This window comes from Phacochoerus africanus, chromosome 3, assembly GCF_016906955.1.
Source record: "Phacochoerus africanus isolate WHEZ1 chromosome 3, ROS_Pafr_v1, whole genome shotgun sequence".
NCBI classification, from domain to species: Eukaryota; Metazoa; Chordata; class Mammalia; order Artiodactyla; family Suidae; genus Phacochoerus; species Phacochoerus africanus.
In genome coordinates this window covers 117,538,798-117,558,228 of record NC_062546.1, presented here as the reverse complement: position 1 = coordinate 117,558,228, position 19,431 = coordinate 117,538,798, and the positions used below count along the sequence as shown (strand labels likewise).

The following is a 19,431-nucleotide window of genomic DNA, read 5'->3' as shown; positions in this document are numbered from 1 at the left end:
ATGGAGCTCCCAGGCCAGAGATAGATCTGAGCCACAGTCTGGACCTAAGCCACATCTGGGGCAATGCCAGATCCCTAACTCACTGTGCCATGCCAGGGAATGAACCCGCATCTCAGTGCTCCCAAGACGCTTCCAATCCCACTGTGCATTAGGAGGAGCTCTGACCCTTGATTTATTTTTAAGTCCAGGCTATTTTTCTCCCTCAGCAACAAAATGACTCTTGGTCTCATAAACAGCCAAAAGTGCATTTTTCTTCTTTCATCCACAGAAGTCCCACAATCCGCTGTGATGAGGAGAATGGGCTGGAGAGTCAGCCTGCCAGGATTCAACTCTCAACTCTTCAGCCTCTTCACAATTCAACTCCCAGAGAGTGCCTAATCTGAGAGTTACTGTGAGAATTCTATGAGATAAAACTGGCAAAACACTTATTTCAGAGCCTGACACATAATGAATTTCCAATAAATGTTTGCTAGCCTCATTTTTTAAATATTATTATTTTTTATTATAGCTTTAAGTGAAAAATGAAGTTGAATTCATATAAAGTATGTTGCTGTCTGATCAACTGGAATTTAAAAAGGAGAAACTCACTTTGCCAAAGAAAAGGAGATCACTAATATTTGTTGAGTGACCTACAATGACCCTTCCTTAATACTCAGCATGCATGAGCTCATTCAATCTGCCCAACAGCTCATGAAGTAGCAATTACTATCTTCATTTTAAAGGGTGAGAAAACTTCATTGGGAGGAAGTAAAGAAACTTGCCCAAGACTGTAACTTTGATAAGTACTACAACCAGAAAATAGTCAGATTCCTAAGTTCATGCATCCTTTTTGTATTTTTTAATACTAAAGCTATAAAATTCCCACCAGATAATCCTAACACTCACAGCTTATCTGCCTAAATCACAGGAAAAAACCTTGTGTACAACAGCTCTCCATCAGATGATATACCAGAGAAAAAAGTAATAAAAATCCATAAGAACCTGAAAAGCACCTTTCCTTCTACTCAATAGATGCTAGTAGCTATTAACCACATCAAATGAGGAGCGAGCACTTTGGGCCCCAATCCTGGCTCTGTCATTTATATGTAATATAAATTTAGACAAAGTGCTCAATCTTTCTAAGTCTCAGTTTCTTCACAGTAAAGAATAAATGTTAACTCTCATCATTTCTTTCCCTTTTATAACAGAAAGATTATTAAATTTTCATTTTATATGCAAAAGCAATCTACTATAACTATAATTAATGTAACCCAGATTAGGTAATGAAATAATATGACCACTTTAAATGGGTACAAAGCTAATCATTTTCAGAAGACTTTTTGATGTATCACTCCATTCAGTCTTACTGACTAACCATTTTGTAAAGTTAGGCAAGGTAGTTATCATTATTCTCAGTTCCCACAAATAAGAAATTGACCCTCGGTAAGTTCACTTCATTTACCCAAGCTCATAGTTTACTTCATTTACCCAAGCTGACATGGGTCTAGAAATCAGGTCACCTGCCTCCCAGATCAGTAGAAAAGAAAAAGAAGGGGAAAACACTGACAGCTTGTTAACAGTACAAAAGAGTCAGAAATAAAGGAAAACTAAAGATGGAGAGAGAGTTTGAGGACATAGTCTGGGATATTTTTAGAGCTACTACATAGCTCGGACCTATCCTCGGGTCTTTGTAAGTCTTTACACAGCTGTACAAATTATGACAAAAGAATTTAGGGTTACAGATTCTCTTCCATCCAAAGAATCTCAATTTAGTTTATATTCCCCAAGCCTGAAGTACATAATAGGTCTCAAGGATTGAGCTGTGGTTAAATACCCACTACTAAAGAATAGAACTAGCTAGTGTAGCTGGTATTATGATTTATAGCATGCAGCAATTAACCAGGCCTTGGGGTATGTCAATCTAACAAACATATGGCATTAATTACCCAGGAGTTGCCATCAAATCAGCAGTTCCCTGACTGATGGGACAAACAAGCTTGCAGAAGGCACTGTGAAGGACAATAAGCACCAATACAATGGGACTCCAAGAAGAAAGCTCCCTTCTGTTTCATCATTGCCCCCAGGGTGAATCTCAGAGTCCTCCAAGACCAGTGCCCCAGAATACTCCTTCCCAGGCTGAAGCAGTGTGTGTGTTCAGAGAACCGTGTAGATAACATCTGAAATGGACTTGCTAACTAACCCTTTTGACCCAAGTGCTGAGCTCCTGAAAAGCCTGGTACGGCTATGGACACTGCCTGGGGCTGGCCATCTGCTGCTCAAAAAGGGGTATGGAGCTGAGTGTGACAACCTCTTACTCCTGCAAGTGCTATTCCATCCAAACCAGCAACACTTTCATTCCCAAATAACTTCAATATTCTCCACTTTATTTTGAATTAAAGTGGACAGAAGAGAGACAGAATATCTCAGAGTGAATGGGCAGCCTAAAGATTCCAACTTCAAATGTCAGCCTAAGGGCCAGTCCAAGGTGCAGGTCTCAGAACTGGGACTAAGATGATTCCTGCCTGAGCCTCTGGCTGTAAAATGAGAAACCAACCCAAGCTCTGAAAAGTCTCCTTGGATCATCTCTCATCTAGACATTTGGGTTAATAAGCCACTGTCTTAACTGAGTTGAAGGTTGGTTATACAAGGGAAAGCCTTTCAAAGGAATGTAATTACCAAACTTAAATTACTCATTTAAGTACAATTTCTCAAATAGGCAGACTCTCTCAAGATGTTTTCATTTTATAATGTATAAATCCTCAGAGCATCCCTTGAATGGGGGCTGCTATCCTGGGAAAGACAGACAAGTTGCCAGCAGATGGAAAGTTCTAAGGGGCTCTGGACAACTCTCTAGGCAATTTTTAACTCACTCCTTCCATCTACTTGTCCTCACCAACACTCCTCATCCATTCCTACTTGGTGACGCCAAAAGCCCCATAAGTGGGATTTCTACCAGTATGATCCATTAGCACCCTCCACTCAGCTGTAGAGAATGTTGTTGGGATGCAGACTGGATATCTCTCTTCTGATTAAAATCCATCAATGGCTTCCCAAAGATTTCAAGATAAAGATCAAACTCATCAGCTCAGAAAAACAAGATTTCCTGGACCCCACCCTACTTCCTTAGCTTCTGCCACACCTATACTTGTCCTGGCTGTTCCTAGAATTCAGCTCCTGTTCTAGGCTCTGGTCCCTACCTATGACATCCAAACCTCTTTCACTCTCCTAGCCATTCCCTGGGTTTTCTTCCTTCCTTTTTTTTTTTTTTTTTTTTCCTTTTTAAGGCTGCACTTGCAACATACAGAAGTTCCCAGGCTAGGGGTCAATTCAGAGCTGCAGCTGCTGGCCTACACCACAGCCACAGATCCAAGCTACTTCTGCAGCCTATGCTGTCTGCGGTAACGCCAAATCCTTAACCCTTTGAGTGAGGCCAGGGATTGAACCCTCATCCTCATGGACATTATGTCAGGTTCTTAACCTGCTGAGCCACAACAGAAACTCCTCTCCTGGACTTTCAAGGCTACCTGCTTTAGGGGCCTTACTCCTCCCCAGCACCAAGACAGGAGATCTAGACCCATACACTGTGCTTGTTTCTATCACAGCAGTGGAGACAATGCTGGGGATTTTAGGGAACTCTCTAAAGCTTATTTATTGGGTGCATATAAAACAACCACTGAACATTATAAACAGTTGACTAAGGTTGTTAATTTGCAGAAGATTTCCTTAGCCCCCTGAATATCCCTTTGGCACCTGACGAGCATGGTGTGATGATTCCACAGTTTCCGCTTTCATTCAGTTTTCTTTATTAACTTTTATTTGTATTAATGTGTTCATCACTCTTTTTTAATGGACTTCGTATTTTGTTGAGTATTTATTTTTAAGTAAAGAGTGTTCTGAAGTTCCCCTTGTGGCCCAGCAGAAACAAATCTGACTAGTAACCATGAGGTTGCAGGTTTGATCCCTGGCCTTGCTCAGTGGCATAGGCCAGTGGCTACAGCTCCAATTTGACCCCTAGCCTGGGAACCTCCTATGCCACCGGCACAGCCCTAAAAAAGCAAAAAAACAAACAAAAAAAAAAAGAGTGCTCTGCCTTGCAGATTTCTACCTGGAAAGGTCATCCTCTTTGACCAAGCACACACTGCAGGAGAGACAAATAGAGAATAATGAGAAAGAAAGGGATACTGACAGCCCTGTGAATCAACACTGGTGATTAATGTGGGTGGTTAAAAGGAGGACAGAAGTTGTAGCACAAGCAATTTTGCTTTTCTATTGTAGCACTGAAGGTAATTCTTATATTCTTAAATTCCAGACAAACACTGAAGCACACAAATTATACAGTATTAATACAATCTTACTTAGGAGGTCTGCTTAGTGCAGAAAGTAAACAAACCCAAACAAAAAACTAAATAAAAAGACTGATACAAAGCCCCAAACAGGAGCACTCAAAAAGAACAGATTTTGGAGTTCCTGCTGTGGCTCATCAGTTTAAGGCCCAACACAGTGTCCCTGAGGATTGGGTTCAATCCCTGGCCTCGCACAGTGGGTTAAGGATCCGGGGCTGCCAAAAGCTACTGTGTAAGTCACAGCTTCAGCTCTGATCCCAAGTTACTGTGGCTGTGACACAGTCCAGCAGCTGCAGCTCCAATTCGACCCCCCTGGCCCAGAAACTTCCATATGCCACAAGTGCAGCACCCCCACCCCCAAAAAATGTCTTTAAATGGAGGAAGGGGCCAAAGACTGGGAAGATTTTGTATCACACTGAGAGCTGAGGCAGCTCCTGGAGAACAGGGCTCTTTTTCCTTGGAACATGTTCTTTGTAACTGTTCTTTCTCCAAAAAGGGCTTATTGGTTACTCTAACAATTTTCCTTCCTGACAAAAAGATCTGAATTAAAATTTTTCAACTGCTTTGATCATTTACGTAATCATGAGTGAGGAAGTGATTAAATAACTGTGACAAAATCTGGCTAATACTTCACATCCCTAAAGACAAAGGGCAGGACCAAAAGATCTTCAAAGGTTCATCCCAAAAGTCAGCTCTCTGAATGGTGCCCAGGAACACAGCATAGAAGAAAAGTCAATTAAGTAAGAGACAATAATCAAGACAATCTAATTCATCAAAAACTAAGATTTCCAGGAGTTCCCGTTGTGGCGCAGTGGTTAACGAATCCGACTAGGAACCATGGGGTTTCGGGTTCGATCCCTGGCCTTGCTCAGTGGGTTGGGGACCTGGCGTTTGCCGTGAGCTGTGGTGTAGGTTGCAGACGTGGCTCGGATCCCGAGTTGCTGTGGCTCTGGCGTAGGTTGGTGGCTACAGCTCCGATTCGACCCCTAGCCTGGGAACCTCCATATGCCGCAGAAGCGGCCCTAGAAAAGGCAAAAAGACAAAAAAAAAAAAAAAACTAAGATTTCCAGAAATATAAAACACGAAATATTTCTACATGACAAGTTTAGGATTACTTGATCTTCATTCTCCTTTTGAGTAATTCAACATTAACTTATGAAAACTCAAATTTTATTCTCAAAAAATATCTGAAAAACACTGTAAATAGATACACTTAATTTTTAAATTTTAAAAACTCATGGTCAAGAACACTATCACAAATGGTTTTTTTTTTTTTTTTTGGTCTTTTTGCTATTTCCCTGGGCCGCTTCCGCGGCATGTGGAGGTTCCCAGGCTAGGAGTCTAATCGGAGCTGTAGCCACCAGCCTACGCCAGAGCCACAGCAACGTAGGATCCGAGCCGCGTCTGCAACCTACACCACAGCTCACGGCAATGCCGGATTGCCAACCCACTGAGCAAGGGCAGGGACCGAACCCGCAACCTCATGCTTCCCAGTCGGATTCGTTAACCACTGCGCCACGACGGGAACTCCACAAATGGTTATTATAGGAGTTCCCATCGTGGCCCAGCTGAACTGAATCGGACTAGGAACCACGAGGTTGCAGGTTTGATCCCTGGCCTCACTCAGTGGGTTAAGGATCTGGCATTGCCATGAGCTGTGGTGTAGGCCAGCAGCCAGCAGATGCAGCTCCGATTTGACCCTAGCCTGGGAACCTCCATACATGGAGGATGTGGCCCTGAAAAGCAAAAAAAAAAAAAAAAAAGTTTATTACAGAATGATAGCAATTAAATCAGGTATGGGTTTTCTTACTGAATCAACTCTTTCCACTCCAAATTTAGAGGGCATTTAAATATGGGTTGGAAATGTCTGCCTATTGAGCAATACTCACATACATATGAACATCACTGTCCAAACAATATTATTTCCTAAGTTTAACCTTAGTTTGAATTTTTTGTAAGATAAAACCTGAACACTTACTACTTTTTTAATTGAAAAGTAAAAGATGAGCCATAAGAACGCTATCAGTTGAGATTGTATATTTAAATTCACTATTACACACTGCCATCTAGCAGGAGGCCAGCAAATGAATCACTACAGCAATTTTTTAAATGGAGCAGACCTTAATGATCCTCTGATGCTAGGACATTACTTTTGGCTTACAAGCAGGAGAGGGAGAAAGTTCTAAAATTGAGACTAAATTGGAGGCTATTGGCAAAGCCACTTTATTATGCAAATGCATGGATTGCTTATACAATGCAGATAGCCCGGACCCCTTAGGAGTCCTCCTTGTGAGACCACGTGGTCCAGGTCGGAGAACAAGGCCCTAATTGCAGTGTGACATCATTAGCAAGCCCACGAGTGGTCCTGAGCTTCTGGGGTGTCTCATTTTGAAAGAAGGAAGGATGTATAGGGAGAATGCGGTCCTGAAGACAAACCTGCCATATTCAAAACTGCACGCAGTCCTCAAATGAAATTAAAAATCCAAGTTAAGCGTGATACTCGACCCAAATATCTCAGGGCGCTTAGGAGGAGGCGGGGGGCGGGGGTAAAGTTTGCTGGAGTTGTAGAGTTAAGAAAAACAGTCATTTTGCGTGGCATTTGTTACGTATTCATTAAAAAGATCCCCAGAAAAATGTCTGAAAATCACGCCAATGTTCCTTCTATATCTTACACAAAAGCAGTTCTATTCTGAAGTACAAAAATACTTATGAAATGGCTTGTATATGATAAAGAAAGCCTGCGGTTCTGGGGGTTCTCCCAGAACATTTTCTCAGTTAAGACACAACGCTCTCTACCGCTGGAGAGCCAGCACCGCTCCGACTTCAGCACCCACAGCTTCAGCAACAAGTGATTCTCAGCCGAGACTCAGGGAAGAAGGAAGCCATTCACAACACAGAGAGGCGGAGTCAGGTTCTGGAATTGGTGGGGCTGGGAAGACCGCGGCGGGCCAGGAGGTAGGAGAAAACCTCCCTTCGAGGGGGGAAGGGGGGCACCCGCGCGCCTCCGGGGTTCCAGCGGAGGCCCCTGCGCATCGCCTGCCTCCCACCTGTGCATTTCAGCAGCCAGATAGGTTTCCGTCTCAGGCAGTGGTCCTGAGAAGCGCTGCTCAAGATTTCCCAAAAGAGACTTGGCTTCGTTCTCCCACACAACCCCGTTTCCCTCTTACACACACTCTCCTCTGGGCACAGAACAGTTTCCTTCGGCTGAGAATCGGGCGGGCAGCGGCCCGGCCTCCGTGCCCATCAGACAAGTCTCTTTTCGTTTTTCCGCACCAAGACCCTACCCGAACCGCGCCATCGCTCAAGCCAGGAAAGACCCAGAGGGTCGCACTCACCTCGTTGAGGAGACCGAGGCTTGCTGGGCGGTCTGCAGCCCGGAGGTTTCCCACTTTCAGTTCCCGCCGGGCTGGAGCTCAGGCGCAGACTCGGAGAGATTTGGAAAAGGGGTAACCCTCCGCGCGGTCCGGCCCCGCAATCCCGGATCCGGGTTTTCTCGGAGGCCGGTTCAAACGCTAGTGGGACCTCGGCTCTGGGAAAACACCCGCCCTCCCCTCGCTCGCCAGCCAGTGGCGCTAAACGCTCTGGAAAGTTCGGGGGGGGGGGGTGCGTGGGGGCATCTCTGAAGATCCTCTTCTTAAGTCGCGGGACGGGTTGTGCTTTTCAGACTAAGACTGGAGCCCATTGAAATTCACCTATTCAGGAAAATTGAGAACTTTTTAAGCAAAGCAGAGGCCTGGTACCGTTAGTTAATCAGCTCCCAGGGTTTGGTAGTCTGAACTGGACGGTCATTTAGCTGTATTTTCTTAGAGCTACCACTGACTGCCAGCTACTATAAGAAATTCGACTTCACAGGACCCACGTGAAATTACTTTGCCCTAGTCTTGACCTGAAGTGATAAACCTAGGGAGGTCATTCAACACCTTGGGAGGCCGGGACTCGGGTGAGGCATGCGAGGCATCTAGGGTTCAACATGTGAGTTGGAACTGACCCTCAGAGTTGTGCACGCTCTGGTCCCCCACTTACTGCAACCCGAGCATGACTGCTGCCCGCGGCTGCCTCGCTCTCCTCCAGGCCTGAGAGCTCTGGTGCCAAGTAGCCCAGTTAACTTCTCTGTAAAAGCAGGTTGATAATAATGATATCAACTTCTAGAAAATGCCAAATACAAAGGAAAGACAGATAAACCGGATGTCATTAAAAGTGAGAAATTCTGTTCCTCAAAAGACACTATTGAGTAAATTCAAAACAATCCAGGGAGTAAATGAAAATATTTGCAATAAATTTACCTAACAACGAATTCACATTCAGAATATAGCAAGAACATCTACAATGCAATAGGAAAAACACAATCCAATAGCAAGGAGAGGGAAAGGACCAAAAAATACAGCACCTCACCAAAGAGAAATCCTAACAGCTAATGAATACCTAAAAAAATGCTTAACTTCTTTAGTCTTCAGGGAAATGCAAATTAACACAGCAATGAGGTGCTACTACTACACAGTCACCCAAATGATGGTAAAACTGATAATACAGAGCAAAAGCAAAGCTGTGGAGCACATGGCACTTGTGCCCTCTTGGCTAGGCTGTAATTGTTACAGCCACTTTGGAAAACTTGTCTATCAGTATTTACTAGAACCAAATATGTACTTGCTTTGTGATCCACAAATTCCACTCCAAGATATATGCCTAAGAAACATGCATACATATGTACCCTGGAAAACAGGTATACTGGGTGACAAAACACACCTTAACATATTTAAAAGACTAGACATCATACAAAAATATGGTCTCAGACTAGCGATGGAATTACATCAATTAACTCAAAGCCTGCAGAGTGTCCCGCAGCAGGGGTAAGTCTTCACATAGTAACATTATGTCTTTAATGTAATGATATAATTGTATATGTTTTACTGATATGGGGAAGAGACCAGGGGCAGTTCAGGGTTACCAGCCTAGGACATGTGTGAAACTGCGAGGTAACCTAGGGGGGGCAATTGAGAGTTTTATTATTGTTTTTCTCACATGAAGGCCAGTTGATCTGTACTTGCCCAAGCTTTTTTTTTTTTTTTTTTTTTTTCTCTTTTAAGGGGAAGCATCATTGCAGTCTTTGTAGAAACACTTTTTTTTTTGTCTTTTTGTCTTTTCTAGGGTCGCTCCCACGGCATATGGAAGTTCCCAGGCTAGGGACTCGGGATCCAAGCGACATCTGCAACATAAACCACAGCTCACGGCAACGCCGGATGGTTAACCCACTGAGCAAGGGCAGGGATCGAACCCGCAACCTCATGGTTCCTAGTTGGATTCGTTAACCACTGCACCACGACGGGAACTCCTGTAGAAACACTTTTATAAAAGCATCTCAGTAAAACAATAATTGTTTATAAATGATAAAAGATTTCAAAATAGCCGTGGTTAAAGAGCTGATGAAGATTTTTTTAAACACAAAATCTTTGTATTCTAGGCAGATTATGTTAAAGCTAAGAAAAACTTTTGTCCACAATTTTTTTATTAAGACCAGAAATGTGTCTTTTAAACAGAGAGAAAACCAAATTTTATTTTATATCATGCACTTTTGATATTAAGTTTTCTTAAATTTAAATAATTGATTTTAATTTTAGCTTGACCACATTTAATAGTTTTAAAAGATGTGTCCTTCACAAACTTTTTGATTTTTACAAAGCTTTTGTGATTTTTATAAATCTTTTAAGACTGATATAAACTTTTTGAAAGTTTTTATTTCTAATTAGGTTTTGTCTTTTTTTTTTTGAAATAATAGTTTTGTTTTAGGACAAAAAAATTTTTAATTAAAAAAAGTCCTTTATATCTGTGGACCAAAAAAATATTGCCTGCCAATCCAGTAAACAACAACTGTTCCCCACCATGAAGCCATCAGCCACCCCTGAAGGTGTGCTCTGAGGGGAATTCAGGACAGAGAAAAACAAGAGACTGGCCCTAGATATTTAAGTGCATATCAAAGGAATAATTTCAATGAGCCCAGACTCTTGTGTATTCCCATACGTAGTAAAGCACTAAAATCATAACCGTGAGGTGTCTTTTGATGTTTGATTACATGCCTTGTTTTTGTTTGTTTGTTTGTTTTAGCAAAAATTCTGTATCCTGGCTCCTCTTTACCTCTTCAGAACAGTCCTCAGGAGTTCCCGTCGTGGTGCAGTGGTTAACGAATCTGACTAGGAACCATGAGGTTGCAGGTTCGATCCCTGGCCTTGCTCAGTGGGTTAAGGATCTGCCGTTGCCATGAGCTGTGATGTAGGTCGCAGACGTGGCTCAGATCCCACATTGCTGTGGCTCTGGCGTAGGCTGGCAGGTGCAGCTCAGATTAGACCTCTAGCCTGGGAACCTCCATATGCCACGGAAGTGGCCCTAGAAAAGGCAAAAAAAAAAAAAAAAGCAGTCCTCAGAGCTATCTGAGAAACTATTGCTGGGCTATTGTCCTCAGTAATGTCCTCAAATAAAACATAATTCTCAACCTTTAGGTTGTGCAACTTTTTTTTCAGTCAACATATCTTTTTATCTATAAACAAACCAAACATTTTATTTTCTTTATCAAAAATGCATGTCATACCTTTTACTAGAAACATAGTCCTACTTTTTTAAATACACTGGGTTTTTTTCATCCTTATTATTTCTACTAATTTTATCAAAAAACAAAAGAAAATACCTTGACTCTTTTACAAATCAGTTTTGGCAAGAGAATTTTTACAGAACAGTCTGTATTTTTTAAAAGCCTCCCTCCCACTTTTTTTTTTTTTTAAGTATCCATAGGCTCTGTTTTGGTTAATTCCTGGGGTGTTTATATTTTTAAAAACATGTAAGATTTACAACCTCAAGAGACAGATTTTTTAAAAAGTAAGTTTTTTCCTAGGCGGTTTGGGGCAATTGTTATTTAAATTTTTCCTTTGTATTAGGGATGAGAGGACCTAGGGCATTTCCTTCTTTTCTCAGCAATCACAACATCCTCCTCTTTATTTTCAGCTCCTTCCTAGAGATTCCTTTCACCTCTTAGGATCCTAATCAGGTTTTGTCACAAGCTCAGGTCGCCAACTCACCAATCTGCTCTCCCACCTGTGTGCCCAACCCAGAGCTAGCAGATCAGTGGGCACCACACATCTCTCTAACCTCAGCTCTTCTAACTTTTTAACTTGTGTTTCAGCCTCTAATTGGGCATCAGTGTCCAGCTGAACTGCCCCCAGTAGAGATCACATGAGATTCCCTTCTCTGTGCTCTGCACAATCCTTCAAAAAAGGACATTGAAGCAGGCAGTGTTTTCAGGGCATCCCCACACTCATAAGAACTGGACCATAAGCATCTCATGTACAGGCCACCCCTTCCCACACAGAGGTCATAGCCAACCCGGGATTTCCCTTGTGGATCCCTCTTTCCCAAAACCCATTTCTTTGGTCTCCCGGCTTGCCCTTCAATTGTTGGTTCACAGCCTCGCAGGGAGTTTCCCAGATGAAATCTGAAATTGCTGCCCCCAGTCACCACCCCAACACCACTACCACTATGTGCAGAGAAGGGAGAAATCCAAGAGGCAGACCACTCCACAGATTGGTGAGTGCATTTTTTTTTTTTTTAATTTATAAGCCACTTTTTTTTTTTTTTTTGGTCTTTTTGCTATTTCTTGGGCCACTCCCGCGGCATATGGAGGTTCCCAGGCTAGGGGTCTAATCGGAGCTGTAGCCGCCAGCCTACGCCACAACCACAGCAACGTAGGATCTGCGACATGGTTCCTAGTCGGATTCGTTAACCACTGCGCCACGACAGGAACTCCGGTGTGTGCATTTTAAATAAGCAAAGGAACCTACATAGGAGGCTACAATATGGGTTAGATTTCCATACACAGATTCAAAATCAGATTGATTTTTGGTGAGGATACATCATAAGAGGAGTTGTGTATGTTGTATCTATCATAACAATAAGCGTTTTGGTTTATCCTCTCCATTTGTGATGTTATGATTATTGAAGTGTTATGCAGTTTAATTTTGGACATTTCGGTAATGTGAAATGGCATCTAACTATATTTGCAATTCACATTTTACAGTTATTAGTTAGCATGAGCACATCTTTTTCCAAATTTATGACCATCTATGTTCTTTTTCTGTGATGTGTCTGTTCACATATTTTGCCCCTTTTCTGTTGATGTTTCTCTCTTTATTACTGATAAATAGAAATTCATCCTGTGTTCTGGATTCTATGACTCTTCAATAATATACATTTAAAATTGTTTATAGTCTCTGTGTTTTTTTCATTTTATTATGACTTTTAATGCTCACAAGTCTTTCGTTTTTATGTGGTCATATTACCAGTATTTTCCTTAACGGTCTGTGCTGTTTGTATCCTAATTAAGAAATCTTTTTCTACCCTGAGATCATAGTGATATTTTCCTCTTTTTTTTTTTTTTTTTTTTTTTTCCTTTTCTAGGGCCGCTCCCGCGGCATATGGAGGTTCCCAGGCTAGGGGTCTAATCGGAGCTGTAGCCGCCAGCCTACGCCACAACCACAGCAACGTAGGATCTGAGCTGCGTCTTTGACCTACACCACAGCTCACAGCAACGATGGATCCTTAACCCACTGAGCAAGGCCAGGATCGAACCTGCAACCTTATGGTTCCTAGTCAAATTCGTTAACCACTGCACCATGCCGGAACTCCTCTTTTAAATATTTTGTCTTCACATTTAGGTCTTTATTCTTCTCTGAAATAAACGTTTATATTTATAATATAAAGATCCAGTTTTATCTTTTCACACATGAATGACCCATTGTCCCTGCACAACTTATTCATAATTCATCTATTCCCTGCTAATCAACAATGCCACCTCTGTCATGTACTGACTTTGCTTCTATGAGTGGAAATGTTTCAGGTTCTCTATTCTGTTCCATTATTCTCTTTTTATAATTTGCAGCCATTGCAAATGGATGCAAATATTATAGCTTTATAAGAAATTTCTTTTTTGAATAATAAATCTTAGTATCTTGGCAAGAAATTGTATTCACCTTCATCTGTTCCTTGCCTCACAATTAGATATTTTGTAGCAGGATCACTATCTCCCCTGAAGGTGGTTGATAGTACCATTATTAAAAATTACCCAAGAATGCACCAAAGTACTTTAACATATTTCCGACCAACTCTACCACCAAGAACAATTGTTAAAGCTAACAAAATATGAGGAAAAGATGCCAAAATATGATAACTTGCCAGGTTTACATCCTGAAAGGAAGAGAAAGCCAGAGAAGTGAACCCACATTGACCCTCAAGGAAACAGCAGATTTTAACGTGGCAACCCAGAGACCTAGAAGGTGAGCAAAAATAGGTAGCTAAGATGATGAGCAAAGATTTCAATAATTTCGTGGGCTGTGGGGAGGAAAACTGGTCCAGAGCCATGAAGAAAAGAGAACAATATATAATTGTGTGTAAGAAAATTTAAAGACATAATGAGACGTTGAAAAGTTCTAACATAAGTGTTTAATCAGTTGTTTACTAATAATAATTGCAATGATAACTCATTCCATTGCCTTTTTTCAAAATACATAGAGCTTTAAGATTACAGGGCATTTAAATTTTTTTAATTTTTAATAATATTTGTGGTAGGGAATATGATAAAATAGTCAATAAAGCATTTCTCAAGATTAAAAGTACGTTACATTAGGAAAAAATTCTGTCAAGGAAATAGAATATATTTTTGTGCAAGAAAAAGAGGAATTATACAATATTTCTGATTGTTAGGGTTTATTCAGTTTTTTTTTTTAAATTAAAGATGTTGTTTTTCAAATCTCCAATTATTTAGGTTCCAAGAATACTGTAATCTTTTAAAATGTCAGGGTTTATAATATGCCATAGGAGTTACCTGATGGTGCAGCAGGTTAGTGATCTGGCATTGTCACTGATGTGGTGTGGGTTTGATCCCTGCCTTAGGAACTTCCACATGCCATGAGTGTGGCCCAAATAAATACACACATAAATAAAAATTTTAAAATAAATAAAAACATGCCATAAATTACATAATTTTAACTATTTAAATTTATGATGAAAAAAAATTTTTTTTTTCTTTTCAGGACCGCCCTTGTGGCATGTGGAGGTTCCCTGGCTAGGGGTCAAATCAGAGCTATAGCCACCGGTCTATGCCACAGCCACAGCAACTTGGGATCTGAGCTGCATCTTTGACCTACACCACAGCTCACAGCAATGCCGGATCCTTAACCCACTGAGCAAGGCCGGACATTGAACCCCACATCCTCATGGTTGCTAGTCTGGTTAATTAACTGCTGAGCCACGACTGGAACTCTTACGATGAAATTTCTTAGGTAGCAGTTTAATAATATGTGAAGGAGCATATAGCTTTCCACAATTGTTTGAGGGAGTACCCCAGAAAAATATGTCAATGTCACAGCTCCAGATGACCTCACCAGGGCTCATAGTTTTAAATCTTAACGCATTCTAAATGTATATCTAGGGTGCTATTTCTCACCTGACTCCAGAGTTGTGTTCTAACTGCTCTTTTAGCCTTTCAGCTTGGATATCTAATTTGACCTTTTGAATTTAACAAACCCAAAACTGACTACCCACCAAATCTGCACTCTGGTTACCTAGCTAGCTGATCAAACACCAAATGGCAGAGTCATCACTGACTCTTTGCATTCTCTCACATTCCACATGCAATCCATGTGCAGATCTTGAGAGCTATACTTTAAAAATAAATACTGAATCCTAATACCTTTTAACTATCCAAATTCAACAGCTGTTAATATTTGGTGCCATTTGATTGGCTATTCTTTCTCTGTTGGGGTGTGTGTGTGCCAGCATATGTCTGTGTATGCACAGAGATGCATGCACACATGCATTTTTTTCTATTTCTTTTGGATCCTTTGCATCTTCATATATATTTCATGATGGGCTTGTCAAATTCTATAAGCATCCTTTTGGATGACTTGGAAAGCAATGGATCTGTAGATCAAGCAGTAGAGAACAGTTTTCTCGACGACAATGAGACATTCAAGTCGAACATGATAAATCTCTCCATTAAAAAAATTTTTTTGGCCTCGACAAATTTTGTAGTTTTTAGCATAGACACCTACATCGGGATATTTTAAAGCCTTTGTTTATTTTATTGTGAAGCTGAATTTAACTACCCTGTGCCTGATTTGGCCCCAGTTTGCTCCCCCAAATTTCTACCTCTCTCCCATTTTCTCACAACCCTCTGCCCATGCATTCCCCTTGCTTGATCCTTGATCACTCCAAGCATCTTATCTCTGGGACTTTGCATTTGCTCTTTATTTGCCTTAACAGATACTCACATGTTTTCATATGACTTATGCTGTCACTTCACTGAGGCTCCCTAGATATCACCTCTGAGTCTTTCTCTGATTACATATTCTAAAGGAGCATCCCCTTTTCAATCTCTCTTCACCTACTTTGCTTCATTACTTTTTTATAACATTACCACTCCCTAATATTATTACATCAACTATCTAAGTAATCTCCATCAGGACATAGATCCTGTTTTTTTTTTTTTTTTTCACTGCTGTGTCCCCAGCACCTACATATAGCAGGTGTTCCAAAATTAGTTAAAGAGAGGAGCAAAAGAAAATATTTACTTTTCACTTTCTAGGCTTTCTAGTCTGCATTCATGTGTTACTTGTAATTACATTTTTGCAGCGGGGGGAGGGGAGCGGAAACCTGTGGCATGTGGAAGTTCCCAGGCTAGGCGGCGAATCGGAGCTCCAGGTGCCAGCCTATGCCACAGCCACAGCAATGCCAGACCCTTAACCCACTGAGTGAGACCAGGGATCAAACCAGAGTCCTTATGGATACTAGTTGGGTTTGTTACTGCTGAGCCATGATGGGAACTCTAACTTCTAATTACTTTTTAAAAATATTTCTCACTTTGAGGATGTTTCTAAATTCTGCTTTTCCATTTGGCATCTTTGCTCTTTAGGAGGAAAACTTGTTAAGAGCCATTTCTAAGATTGGTAGCAAGTCAAGATTATTTAACAAAAAACTGTTAGAACTAATAGATAAATTCACTATAGTTGCGGGATATAAAATCAATATATAAAAATCTGTTGCATTGCTATTCACTAATAATTAACTATAAAGAAGAAATTAAGAAAACAATTCCATCTACAATTGCATCAAAAAGAATAAAATACCAGGAAAAAATTTAACTAAGGAAGTGAAAGATCTGCACACTGAAATTGTAAGATATTAATGAAAGAATGTGAAGGAAATGCAAATAAATGGAAAGATTCTGTGCTCATGTATTGGAAGAATTAGTATTGTTAAAATATCCATACTACCCAAAGCAATCTACAGATTCAATGCAATCCCTATCAAAATTCCAATGGCATTTTTCAAAGAAATAGAACAATCCTGAAATGTGTATGGAACCATGAAGACCTCCAAATAGCCAAAACAATCTTTTTTTTTTTTTTATAGTTGAAAAACGGCCATGTCTTTTTTTTTTTTTTTTTTGTCTTTTTGCCATTTCTTGGGCTGCTCCTGCGACATATGGAGGTTCCCAGGCTAGGGGTCTAATCAGAGCTGAAGCCGCTGGCCTACACCAGGGCCACAGCAATGCGGGATCTGAGCCACATCTGCAACCTACACCACAGCTCACGGCAACACCAGATCCTTAACCCACTGAGCAAGGCCAGGGATTGAACCCGCAACCTCATGGTTCCTAGTCGGATTCATTAACCACTGAGCCACGACGGGAACTCCAGCCAAAGCAATCTTGAGAAAGAAGAACAAACTCGAGGCATCATGCTCCCTGATTTCAAACTATGTTTCAAAGCTATAGTAATAAAAACAGTATACTATTAGCATAAAAACAAACACACAAATCAATAGAACAGAATAAAGACCCCAGAAGTAATCCCTGCTTCTATGATCCATTAATTTACAAAAGTGCAACAAACATACAATGCTAGAAGAGCTGTCTCTTCAATAAATGGTGCTGGGAAAACTGTACAGCCACATTTAAAAGACCAAAACTGGACCACCATCTTATATCATACACAAAAATTAACACAAAATGGATTAAAGAATTGAGTGTAAGACATGAAATCATAAAACTCCTAGAACAAAACATAGGCAGTAAGCTCCTTGTCATCTGTTTTAGTGATGATTTTTTCAGATCTGACACCAAAAGCAAAGGAAACAGAAGCAAAAACAATCAAGTAAGACTACATTAAACTAAAATTCTTCTGCTCAGCAGAGGAAACCACCAACAAAATGAAAAGACAACCTACTATATGGAAGAACATATTTGCAAATCATATGTCTGATAGGGGATTAATACCCCAAATATATAAAGAAATGATACAACTCAATAGCAAACAAAACAAAACAAAAAACCCACAAATAATCTAAGAAATGGACAGATCTGAATAGATGTTTTTCCAGCAGGAAGATGAAAAGATATTCAACATCACTAACCATCAGGGAAATGCAAATCAAAAAGCACAATGAAATATTCTCTCACACTTGTTAGAATGGCTTTTATCAAAAAGACAAGAGCTCCTTAGCGACTCAGTGGATTAAGGATCTGGCATGTCACTGCTGTGTCTCTGGTTACAGCTGTAGTTCAGGTTCAGTCACTAGCCCAGGAAATTCCACATGCCATGGCATGACCAAAAAAAAAAAAAAAAAGACAACCCAGCAAAACAAAACAAGTGTTGGTGAAAATGTGGAGAAAAGAGAACTCTTCGGCACTGTTGGTGGGAGAAGAGTATGGAGGCTCCTCCAAAAATTACAAACAAAACTAGCATGTGATCCAGTAATTCCACTCCTGGGTATTTATCCAAAGGAAATGAAAACACTAACTCAAAAAGATATATGCATCCCCATGTTCACTGCAGTATTATTTACAATTGCCAAGATATGGAAACAACCTAAGTGTCTACTGATGGATGCATTTAAAAAGAAAGTGTCGGAGTTCTCCTCATGGCTCCATGATTAACGAATCTGACTAGGAACCATGAGGTTGCAGGTTCAATCCCTGGCCTTGCTCAGTGGGTTAAGGATCCAGCATTGCCATGAGCTGTGGTGTAGGTCGCAAATGTGGCTAGGATCCAGAGTTCTATGGCTCTGGTGTAGGCCAGCAGCTACAGCTCCGATTAGACGCCTAGCCTGGGAATCTCCATATGCCACGGGAGTGTCCCTTGAAAAGGCAAAAAGCCAAAAAAAAAAAAGAAGAAGAAAGTGTCATATATATGTATAATGGGATATTATTCAGCCAAAAGAAAGAATGCAATTCTACCATTTGCAACAACATAGCATAACCTTGACAGCGTTATGCTAAGTGAAATAAGTCGGAGAAATCCAAATACCCTGTTATCTCACTTATATGTGGAATCTAAAAACTAAACAACAAAACAATAGAGCTCATTGATATATATAGAGAATAGATTTGTGGTGGCCAGAGGGAAGGGGTGGAGTGGGGACAAAATTCTTGAAGGGGAACAAAAGGTACAAACTTTCAGTAATAAAATAAGTCATGAGCAGGTAATATATATTTAAATGCCATGGGAGTATATGTAATATATAGTCAGCACGGTGACTCTAATTAATAATACTGTAATGAATTTGAAAGTTGCCTAGAGAGTAGATCTTCAAAGTTCTCATCACAGGAGAAAATTTTTGTAACTATGTATGGTGATAGATTTTAATTAGAGTTATTGTGGTGATCGTTTTACAATGTACATAAATATCAAATCTTTATGTTGTAGTCCTGAAGTTAATATAATGGTATATGTCAATTATATCTCAATTAAAAAATTATTCATGAGACATCTGTTGGTGGTGAGCAGGGATGGAGAGTTAATTAAATCAAATTGAAAAAAATACACCATTTAACCTACTTAACCATTTAGGTTATACCATTTAACATACTTAAAACAATTTGGGGAGTGTGTTGCGGTCCAGGTGGAGAGTACATCCAGGTTTTGAGTTCTTTCACATTGTTTTAAACTTAATTTTACATAAAAGGATAAATGTATTTATAATTTTCCTCTGGTCTCTAAACTAGCCTTGTATAGGGCAGTAGACTAGTGAAAGTGATCACAACTGTTTTTTATGAAGTAATGTAAATTAT

At 40.4% G+C, this 19,431-nt stretch overlaps 1 protein-coding gene across 1 annotated transcript in view; it reads right to left on the bottom strand.

Moving 5' to 3' along the window:
* Positions 1-7,851, bottom strand: part of FUT10 (fucosyltransferase 10) — a 71,835-nt gene extending 63,984 nt beyond the window's left edge. Inside the window, exon 1 of the mRNA XM_047772521.1 lies at positions 7,658-7,851. The gene's annotated coding sequence lies outside the window, so the exon portion shown is untranslated. The remainder of the gene's footprint in view (positions 1-7,657) is intronic.
* Between the last annotated feature and the right edge of the window lie 11,580 nt (positions 7,852-19,431).